We start from the raw sequence: 10,195 nt of genomic DNA, 5'->3' as shown, positions 1-10,195 counted from the left end.
TTTCGTATGACTTTAGATATATGTTAAGTATTTTTTGTGCTTTTGTAATTGATTTATTGTTATTTTTATTATATATTTATCATTTTTATGTCATTGTCTTATTTCACTTGATTATTATGTTCAAGATCATTGGCATTGCTAGATAAGTTTTCAAATTTCACATCTTGATCATATACAATGTGAACTTGCGGAATGGGCATTCGTCCTTTTTTAGTTACCTTAAATTCTATATTTGCTTGATATTTGTATAGGAAGTTGAATATTTTTCTTCTTTCTTTTCAAAATATACATACAATTTAAACATATATAACTAGAAACTCTACCAAAAAAATAGTTGAGACTGTTAAACAAATACACATAAATGTGGCTTTGTCAAAATCCTTTAATAGTATAGGTTGAAAGTCAGACCATTGCGCACCCTTGATCCGGTGGTCACTTTACAAGTATAAATGCTTGTGAAATGTGGGGGGCCAGGACCGAGATTCAAGTCTCTAGGAGAGAGCTTCACACACATATACACTTAGATTAGCTATAGGTTGTACTTCATAAAATAATGCTGTGAAAGACAAGTCTTTACTTAGCTTATTTATTTGGAACAATGAAATAAGATGCAAGCAAAGCATTAAAATGCATGATTGATTACACCCTCTTGGTTGTGAGATTGTGTTAGAATTCGCTTAAAACTTCATTTTGACAGAATTACCAATCTGGAATAACACTCAAATCAACAAACTTGGCATAAAATGACTTGTATGTTGTGTATACACAGGAGCAATATTCTGGATGATGTTGCAACATTGGCAGAAAATTGGGTTTATCAAGGAGGAAGTATATTGCTTTAATTCCATAATTTTACTACCACATCTGTAACAATACCTAGTAGACAAGTTGTGAAATGTTCTTAGTGATAACTTCTACAGCAAAGTTGGAACATACATATGGACAAAATCAGAAACAGGTTTTGGAGATATCTGAACAAAAGATAAAGGAAGAAGAATAAAGAAATTTCTTTAAGATACCCTCATCATTATTATTGCAGTATAATACAGAGTCCAAAAACAGAGTACCCAAAAACAAAACCAAAAAAGAAAAAATAATTATTTAAAAAAAAAAAAAAAAAAGGAATCTTACATGTTGAATGAGATCACAAAGGCTAATATGCTGACTGTGCTGGATATGAAATCCTTTTCTTTATGTATGGCTTTTAATACTTTCGCAGTCCAAAAGTCAGATTGTAAACTGACTTGTCCAGCCTCTTGACAGCTTCTAAAGCTTCTTTAATCATCATCTCAAGTCTAAACCAAGAAAATTCAAATTGTTTGTTTCATTCCAATGTGACACATACGGGCCTTTCTCAGCTTTCAACTGGCTTTCCAACCAATCTCTCCCCATCTTTTCTTTAAGGAGTTATGCCTGGAACTTGAGGGATAGCTGGCTTAGGCTTCTTTATTTTTTTCCACCAACACAGCTTGAGTGGTTAGAACTTAGAACTACACCAGCAATTGACACGCAGTTTGAAGTGCACACCTTGAAACCCAACAAGGATCTGCAACTCCAGACTGAACAGGCCTTCGTATCTGATTGTCATTGCATTGTATCCCGTTTGCCAATTACAAGTTCTAGTCTTCTCTACAACAATTTCTCCATCAACACCTGCCTTAGATGCAATTGATTCTGCAGGAGCAAGGAGAGCCTGCAATTCAACATTAGCAATAGTTTCTATGATCAGAGCAGTAGATGTGCACAAATAAGGTCCTAAAAGATGTTTTTATAAACCAAAAGATGAAAATTTTCAAATTTCAAATTTCAAATTTAAAGCATAATAATCTAAATTTAACATTACCCGACTGAATTCTGAACTAACAAACAAATAAAAAGTAAAAATGCCCAAGAAACCATCTAAGAAAAGGGGAGGCCTCAGATGAGGGACAGGATCTTTCACTCACTGTCGTTCATAATAGCAAATATGCTTACTATTTCTTACCAATTGCTGGTAGTGTAACCACTGCCAGTTTGTTGTTGACACATGCAGACCCATTCATTAGGATTAAACACTTGTTCTGACAATTTTATCAGGCAATCTCTGTTCTGGGCCATGTCCAATTTATGTATCATGGCACCAGCCATCTTTAAAAACATTTTAATTGATTACTTATGGTGATAAGGGATCTTGTCTGTTATAACAAATGAGGAAAATCTAATTGTATATACATCATAGATTTAAGGGTTTACTGGTTCAGAATCTAAATAAAATAATCAATGAGCTTAACATTCTTAAGGCATCTCTTATATTATTGTTGATGATTTGATGCAATTACAATAATGCAAGGATTTAAAAAAAAAAAAAAAATTCCATAGTAATTAAAAAATATAGATAAAATTTCTTAAGAAGAAAATTTTATTAAAAAGTAATTCGCTTAAAAAAAAAAAAAAAAAAAATCATCAGTAGCCTTTTTACAGAGCTTCAATAAAAGATCATGTCCCATAAAGCTCTAAGCTAGAGCCTAGAGATGAGATAAAGGAAAGTCTAAATTAATCCAATAAATTCCATAGTAATTTGGTTGTGCTCCCAGCATTAGGTTTTTTTTTTTTTGGATTTTGGTGTGGGTTGGCTTCATCTCTCTTGAATCCCATCCCCGCTCCCTTTTTTTTGGACGGACTACATCCTCTCACCCAAAACCCACTCCACCCTGTTTTTAACTAATTATTATTGTTATTAGCATTTTTTTTTTTTTGGTGGATTGGGCAACTAATTGTTTTTTATAAAGGCATTTTTGGGCAACCCCTAATGAATTTTTTTTCATTTGAAGAGGTTTGGATACTATGAAAATGTGCTTGGTTGTGAAAAATAGTATTTTTATTATTTGTTTAGTGATAACTGATAACTTCTACAACTTTGTTTGAATTTTATAGGGCATTGTATAAAATGCTAGGTTTAATTTTTATATGATTAGCTCTTATAAAAAAAAAAATTTATATGATTAGCATATCAATTGATAGTCATATTGTTTGATTTTTAAAATTTACAATATTAATTTTTACATAATGCGTTTTACTTCTATAAGGTGCAAGGCTTCAGAGTAATGTTTTAAATTCCATTCCATTCCAGTCGGAATATTCCATTTCGGTCCTTAATCTAGTGCACATAACCCTTTGTTCCATTTCAGCCTAAATTCCGGGTTGTTCCGGACTATTCCGGTGTACTGGGCAAATTCTAGTTATTACGGTCTCTAAATTCCGGCCTATTCCGAGATATTCCGGATTGGTAGGATTTTTTCAAAACTTTGAACACAAAAGTCATCATTTGACCTATTTTATTCCCATATCATATTTTAAATTTTGTTTTGGTTAATTAGATATAATGAAATTTGAAATTATAAATATATAAATTATGTACATGTGTGCATATATACCCGGTGTGTAATCACGAAAAAGTGCATTGAAACACACCGGTACTAGAATATTCTGTTCCAATTGTCAATCTAGAACGGTCTCCAGAATGGAATTCAAAACATTGCTTTGGAGGCCTTTGCACTCAAGTACACCTCATTATTTGATTAACACTGATCTCACTCTGACTATAAACAAAGGAAAAATCAGACACAGAGGGAAGGGGGAGGAGAGAGGATACGACACCTTTGCCACAATATCTGCACCACTCTGCTCATGTAGATCTTCCATCGAATTCTATGTAGCACCACCACCAGGGACTATTCCTTCGTCCATGGCAGCAAATGTGGCGTTTTTGCATCTTCAATTCTGAGTTTCTGATCTACAAGCTCCACCTCAGTGTGTGCTCCTACCTAAAATAAAAGAAAGATAAATAAAAGGAAAGGTAAAACAATTATGACCAAAGGTTTTGGTCATAATCAACAAAAAAAATTTAGTTTCAAAATTTACATAAAAAACAAAGATAAATCCTTGTTCTCTCTCTTCTCTCTCTCTGTGTGGCTGGAAAAGCCTTGTTCACTTTTGACAAGATAGATATTGATTAAAGCCAGCATCCAGGACGAAGAAAGCTGTTATACAAGATTTCATTAACAATCATTAAGAAATAGGACTTTTTTAAATTGTAGACCTTAATCACAGCCACACCGCCAGAGAATTTAGCAATTCTTTCAGAGTGTTTTCTTGACAAGGATGCATTATCTGTTTCAGCCAGATCCTTCTTGATTTGCAAAATTCTTGCCTGTATTTCAGCTTTAGTAGTAGGGTCAGCAACAATGGTCATTGTATTGCTGGTTATGGTAACTTTGCGTTCAATGCCAAGCTGATCGGAAGTTGCAGTTTCAAGCATCAGACCCAAATCTCCAGAGAGAAAATCAGCGCCTAATGACAATAAAATTATCTCAATGAGAAATTGAAGTTGAAATAGCAATCTCATCATAAAGAAATACAATTATATGAAAAATGCAATATGGCCCCTGGAAACATAAATGATTACAATGTTTATATTTCCAAAGATCAGAAAAATGCAGATCGTGACGTTTGAGATATGTTTCTATCCACAGCTTACAGTCACATAAAGAAAAAGATGTAGTGACAGAGAGGGCATGTGTAGTGTTTACATGTAATATGTACAGATGTATTGTCCTTTTGAATGTTATTTAGAAGATGCACCAAATGATCAAACCTATAAAAGTTATTGAACCCAACAGGGCTGGAAAAGAAAGTCACATTTTCTGAAATCTCTGTATTCCCTTTTTTACCAAAAAATACAGGGTAAGAGTGTTTTGAAAATCTGAATGTACTAAGATTTTGTCTCCATTCTCTCATTCCCAACAAGCATCAGAGATTAACAGTTGATAACAAATAGGTTAAATAAATGCATTTGAACAACATTTTGGCACAAAAGTTCCCACAACTTAGGGCCACAAAATAGCTTGTGTTTTACCAAATTGTGTATTTAACAGGAAAAGCAAATCCATAGAAGGGACCTACATTGAGATCCTGAAAAAAAGACACATCACAATAGTACCCACTTTACATTTTTTTTTTATTATATGAATTCCAAAAATTCACTAATTTTCTACATCAATTATTAGATACTTGAGAGCTCAATTTGAATTAACCACTATCATAACTCGCACTGAGGTTCTTTACACGACTATGAGGGCCAGCAAACTAGGAAATAAAAAATGTGAGTGAACATCAGGCTGCAAAGCGAACTATCTCATCATTTTGAGATGTAAAGATATTAATATAATGCTAGGTGGGAATGAGTTGAAATGTGTTGCGAAGTAACAAATTAATAAATTTAGCGAATGAAAAGCAGGTCATAGTCATGATAGATTCTTAACATCAAAACAACCACTGATTCAAAATAAACATTATCTTATTATTGACATATGTCATGGAAAAATTAAATAATTAAGCAAATAAAGTTTGACATGCAGTACATAATTTGACCTGTCATAAGTGCAATATCTTGCAAAAGAGCTTTCTTTCCTTATGAAAATCCTGGACATTTGACAACAGCAACATTTAGTAAACCTTGCATTTTGTTCACTACTAGTGTTTCCAGTACTTGCCTGGAGATATCCTCTGCAATGATTAGCAGTGGGACACTCAGTTGAGTAGTCTTTTCTAGTAAAGGAACAATGTCTTTGACAGTTGAAATCTTCTGATCAGTTACTTGGACTTTGGCATTTTCAAACTCCACTATAGATTTGTCATGGTTTGTAATGAAATGGGGTGACATGTAACCCTTGTCAATCTGTCCAGAAATATCAAATAGAATTAAAAGCAAGGGAATAGAGGAAAAAAAAACTAGGAATCAGAGATAAAGGGAAAAAATGCAAAAAGATCCCTCCAAGTTTAGGTCAAAATTAAACAGACCTCTGATGTTCTAATATCAAGTTTTAACTGCAGAAGTTTGGGAAACTGCCAAATTGCTCCTTCCGTCTTTCTTCCGATGGCACAATGGAAGGAAAATGTTGTCAAGTGCTTCACACATTATTCTTCTTAAAGTAAAATTTACTATAAAAAAACATTTTATTTTTTATTTGATATTTATTTTCTTTTTCTTTTCTACCTTATCTTCTTCTGCTTCTTCCTCTCACTCCCGCCAACACACAACCACACCACCATCTCCAGCAGCCAAGAACCACCACAATTTGCCACTACAAAACTGGCACACAAGGGCAAAGATTTGACAAAAAATAGGAGGGATTTGGATTAGAAAAAAAGTGGTGGCCAAAGGGTGGTGTTTTGGGGTTGTGGAGGTGGCAAATCCGAGGCTGTAGGTGTCAGATCTACGCCAGAGGTAGTGGTTTAGGGCTTGTTGTGGAAGTTTGGGGTTGTGTTAGGCCTTGGTTTTGATGGTGGCCAAAGGGTGGTGTCAGTTATATGCACCTAGTCCTTGTTCAGTTTATGATACATTCTGTTGCTAAGAAAATGTAGAAATGAAAATAAATACTAATTAACATGATTAAAAGTAGTAGTATCTACTTGTCAGCTGAGGAATGAATACAACAATTTTTCAATTGCATCTATTTGTGTCATGACTGCACAAAATTGGGAGCTTTCTAAACTGGGTATAACCTTTTATGAGTTTTATCTATCTGTGCCTTAAGAAGGAATGAACTTTCAATAGATTGATACTATAACCTCGATGCTGGTTTTCTTTAGTCCGTTTATTTTCAAAAAAAAAAAACAGTGGGGTAATTAGTTCATTGCTGGTTTATAAAGTTTATTTTCATTCTAAAATTATGGTTCAATTCAAATTACATTCTGACCCATTTTCTTTCCTTTCTAATTAAGTTTTCCTTTCTTTGAGATGGTCATGAATCTTTTCAATTAAAAATCATCTTTAATGACCTACCTTCACTCCTTCTTCTATTATTACAGAGGTCTCAAATGATGAAGATGACTCAATAGAGATGACTCATCGGGGCCAATCTTTTCTGTAGCTTCAGCAATTAAGTTCCCAAAAAATTCATCATTTCCAGAAGAAATTGTGGCCACAGCTGCAATGTGGCAAAATACAGTTTCAAGATTTTGTTTTTGACAAGTAATTATATTTTTTTAATTAAAAAAAGTGCAAAGAGGGGCACAAACCTAATTCACAAGACACGTTCTAAATATTTCTGACTCTGCTTTTAATTAACAAAATGCAAAGAAAAGAAATACCTTTTATATCATCTCTTCCTTTTACTGGAACACTTTTCTTCTTCAAGACCTTGACCAATTCTTTCAGTCTTATCCATTCCTTTCTTCAAAGAAACCCAGTTAGTCCTGAAAGCAACTGCCAGCATCCCAGATTTGATCATTGCTCGAGCCAAAACAGTTGCAGTAGTTGTACCGTCACCAGCCAAATTATTCATTTTAGTTGCAACCTGCAAGCAGGATATGAAGATTTACATATCTATGGACTATGATTGCTTTTGTATTGAGAAATATCAATACAACAACAGGGGAGAGAATTATCTAGCAACCATGAATGACCTCTTGGATTAGCATTGCTCCTCTATTCTCAATTGCATCTGAAAGCTCTATGGATCGAGCAATTGTAACGCCATCATTAATTACTTGAAGCGATCCAGACTCAGAAAGAATAATGTTAAGGCCTGCATATTTTCACTTAAAATCAATACCTCCATCAAATTAGCAGCATGAAATTAAATAATTTAATTAAAAAAAATACTTATATTCTCTTCTGAGTATTTCAGTATTTGTTACATCTAGCATATTATAGCTTTTTTAAAGTGTCAGAAAAGTCACAAAGGCTTATGCCGTAACAGAACCAACCCCATAAATTGAAAAATAGAAGTTCTCATGTATAACTATTTCACATAGCCAAAGTGAGGCCACCCTAGCTGGCTGAAGCTTATTAAGAAAATAAGCAAATAAATATCACTTCAAGCAAAGCTTCAGTTACAACTTACAACTTACAAGCCTTCAAGGCTTCAACTGATCTTATGCCATATTCATAACGAACAGAGCTAGCTTCCCCTTCAACAGCCTTTTTTAATAAACATGCTACTGACACCATGAAAAGCCAAGACCTCATACCTACAATCTTACTATCTTAGGCTTCAACCAGTTCCCATCGATGCATTAACACAAGTTACACAATTAATGGCATTTTTTGGGTTTCATTCTTATAGTTATGGTGTTAGAAGCAGTTGCAAATAATCTCAAAACACCACCTGGCTCGCTTGAGAAGAATATAATCAGGATTACACTTACAAATTATCTTTTCTATTTGAGACTTCAAAATATTCTCTTTGGGCCTGCTTTAACAGCAATACCCCTCACAAAATTTGTACTTCTCCACAACCCAGTTGCCCTTTGGTTCCAATAAAGGTTCTGCAACAATAACCCATTACTTCAAAACCAAAATAATACAAAGAGAAAGACATACAGAGAGAGAGAAGAAGACTACAGAAAAGAGAATTTTTTGAGGGAAGAGAAGGAAACGGACATATCCCTATAATAGTTGAAGAAGAAGAAGAAGAAATGGTTTTGGTTTGGGGCTTTGGTTTTGGAATTGGAAGCAGAACAATGACAGACAGGTTTCTGAGGATTTTCAAAGGTTTTGGGTTTGGGGGGTTTTAGTACAACGACTCGGACCGGTTAACGTGACTCAACTCAACTGAGTCAACTCATGAATTGTCTGCATCATTGGAGCGGTTTTGGGCTCATAGAACCCGATTACCTTTTTGGTCCATCCTACAAAACCTAGCACAAACCAGCCTTTCACTTTTCCTCCAAATTATGGAGTTACGTTTTTTTAATCTCATTCCCAACAAAGTATAAAATTCAGCAATCAACCTCACTATCGATTGGTAATATAGAAATTAGTGAATGGTTTTCTATCCATCTCAATCAATATCTAATTTTCTAGCAAATAAATATTGTTTTCTTAATTATATATGCTATATAATATATTCCAATTAATTTAATTGATAAAATTTCACATTTTCAAATAAAGAATTTTGGAATGAATCTCACCAAAACCGAAAACAACTCATTAGTATGTTGACTTAACAATAAAAAGTAAGTATTATGATTTAGTTATCATATATTCTAATTCTATTGTATATATAATATATATATATATATATATATGTATATATATATATTTATATATATAAGTAAACTATATATTTAGTCCTTGAGCTTTATACTATATGTCAATTTGATCATTGACCTTTTAAATGTCTCAATTTGGTCCTAAACATTTTGGTATTTTGTCAAAATGGTTTCTGTCGTGAAGTGCTAGATGGAAAATATTGACATGGTTAACGGTAAAATTAATATATTGTTTTTATGCCACCTAGATTTCCACATAAGCTGCCATGTGGAATTAATTTTAAAAAATCAAAGTTTACTCAAGGCTAAGCAAATACAAAAAAAACCCATTCCAAGTCCAAAAATTGTAGATGTGTAATTTGTATCCTTCATTCTCTTTGAATAATTTTTATTAAAAAAAAAAAAAAAACCCTTCATTTCTATTCCGTCAAATGGAAAAATGAAAGAAGGGATAGTATTGGGAAACTTAATTTTAGAAGATGGAAATAGAATAGAAGTTAAAATACCCAGACCTTTGCAAAAATAATTTGTTTTTGATTTTGCAAAGCTAAGTTGAAAATACCCAGACCTTTATACCAAAACAAAAAATTTTAGTAAGATCACATGAAGCGCTTACTCATATCCATACCCATTTACAAATCTACTTAGAATTGGAAACATCCAAACCCATGAATCCATTTTGAAAAACAAACCAAAATCTAAATCAAATCATACCACCATCTATATGGCTTGCAAAAATGAACAATACCCACAAAGGCAAAGGGCTTCATCCACTCGAAACATACCCATCTGAAATCACCAAACCCTTCTCCTTTAGTTTCCCCTCATGCACAATTCAAAGACAGATAGAGGCTTAGATCTTCGATCTTGGTAGATTGATGAGAGAGAGTGAGTAAGAGTGAGAGAGCGGGAGGCTACAAAAGAAGGTTTGGATTTGGCAACCACTGGTATGATGGCGGTGGCAAGCGGCGGAGAATAGCAGTGGCATTGAAGGAACTCAGAGAGTGAGCTTCGGTCATGTCGTCATGAAGGCTAAGCATAAAAGAGATTGAGTTAGATCAAAGAGACAGAGAGAGTAAGAGGGGCTGAGTTAGAAAACTGTTGATTTTTTTTAATAATGCCACATGGAAGCTTATGTGGAAATTGTCGTGGCATAAAA

At 33.7% G+C, this 10,195-nt stretch overlaps 1 pseudogene; it reads right to left on the bottom strand.

Moving 5' to 3' along the window:
* Positions 1-1,003: 1,003 nt before the first annotated feature.
* On the bottom strand, positions 1,004-8,715 carry LOC126705511 (chaperonin 60 subunit alpha 2, chloroplastic-like; annotated as a pseudogene).
* Between the last annotated feature and the right edge of the window lie 1,480 nt (positions 8,716-10,195).

The sequence above is a fragment of the Quercus robur genome, chromosome 11 (genome assembly GCF_932294415.1).
Source record: "Quercus robur chromosome 11, dhQueRobu3.1, whole genome shotgun sequence".
NCBI lineage: Eukaryota > Viridiplantae > Streptophyta > Magnoliopsida > Fagales > Fagaceae > Quercus > Quercus robur.
This window is presented reverse-complemented; position numbering and strand designations above follow the sequence as displayed.